Source organism: Teleopsis dalmanni, chromosome 1 (assembly GCF_002237135.1).
Source record: "Teleopsis dalmanni isolate 2A chromosome 1, ASM223713v2, whole genome shotgun sequence".
Classification (NCBI taxonomy): domain Eukaryota; kingdom Metazoa; phylum Arthropoda; class Insecta; order Diptera; family Diopsidae; genus Teleopsis; species Teleopsis dalmanni.
This window is the reverse complement of record NC_051846.1, coordinates 133,115,233-133,116,904: the sequence shown is the minus strand read 5'-3', so window position 1 is coordinate 133,116,904 and position 1,672 is coordinate 133,115,233.

Sequence of the window (1,672 nt, the reverse complement as noted above, 5' to 3'; positions counted from 1 at the left end):
AAACTATTACTTTGAACTGGAGGGGCTTGTTGCTTGTCAGATTTAACGACATTAGCATATGAAACACCTGGTGTAACAGGCTTAGAAGTTAAAGGTTGAGGTACTTCAACTAATTTAATGGTGTTGCTTCTTGTAGAATTACGCAACGCTTCTTTCTGCAGAGCTAACCTGTGCTTTAGTTCTTTATAAATAGGACAGCCTCTGTAGTTTGCAGTGTGATTTCCACTGCAGTTGCTACATTTTTTGGAGTTGGTATCCTTTAATGCTTTTTTATCGCATTCGGAACTATGGTGAAGCTCGCCACAAGCTACGCACACTGTACGAAGAGTGCAATATGACTTAGTATGGCCATACTCTTGGCAGTTTGTGCATTGCACCGAACCATTTCTTTTGTGGGGCTCCTCAACGCTAATTCTGCGGTGAAGTAAATACTGTAGGTTGTAGATGGGATGGCTCTCATTTTTTTTAAGCTTAGAAACTTCCGGGTGAAGTTCAACTTTAAACATAGGTTGTGGGATTTTATCTTTGTTAACAATATTTATTACTGCTCTAGCGCTAAAGCCTTTTTCGCTTAGGACATTTGTTATCTCAATGGGTTCTACATCTGATTCGATACCTTTAATTACGATAACAAGGCCCTTACTACTCTTTAGTTGGTATGTGTAGTAATTTTTTTTGCTGTCTTCGAAATATTTGGTTATGACTCTAAAATTGTTTTCAGTGTCGATTTGGATTTTGGTTTCGTGTATATTGCCCCTAGTTATAGGAACAATATGAAAAGTATTGTTTCCAATCAGACTTGCAAGGATTGTAACGAGGTTATTTGAGCTGCGTTCACGCAAGTAGATTGGAGGCGGTTTAAAATTTTTGTTAATAGGCTGATTAGCTTCTTCTGTAGTTTCAGCTAATTCAGCAAATCTATTGCCAGAAAGAATGTTTGTAGTTGCACTATCTTTGATAGTTTTAGTTATTTTAGCACCTTTTGAATTGCTTTTTTGAGGACTAAGTTTACGTTTCATATTTACATAGCTTTCCATGCCTGTTTGGACCGTTTATTTTATTTTTTGGACTCGCTAAGTCGAAAATGCAAGCGAAGTTGCTGAAGGTGCAATGTTTGACAAGCTTTTGTCAGTTTGTGTAGTTTTCAGAGGCAACGTATTCGATGCGTCTATTACCAAATAAGCATTACGTTTACTTGGAATGCTTATCGTATGTCTTCTTTCTAGATTTTGATTGCTCATTTGCATACGTGGTTATATATGCAAATAGCAGGTGTGCTATAAGATTTACTTAATTTAACTACTATTAATATTAATTGATATTAAGTTAAATTAACTATATAAATATAAGTAAAATTAAATTAAATTAATATAAAGAAGAAAATAATAAAAATAAAAATGAAGATGTAAAAATAAAATGAAAATGTGTAAAATATTATACTTTATATTCTAATAATTAAACATATAAATAAAAACAAAAAGAGAGAAAAAAGAATAATAATTATACTAAGAATAATAATAATAATAATAATAATAAAAAATAATAATAATTAATAAAATAAATATCTTTAAATTCCAAAATCCACTGTTAGCACGTATGTTGGTTTTGATGTTGTGTTGTGATGAATTGCGGGCTTCCAATTACAGCTTTTGTGGAACACGTTTGTAATAAT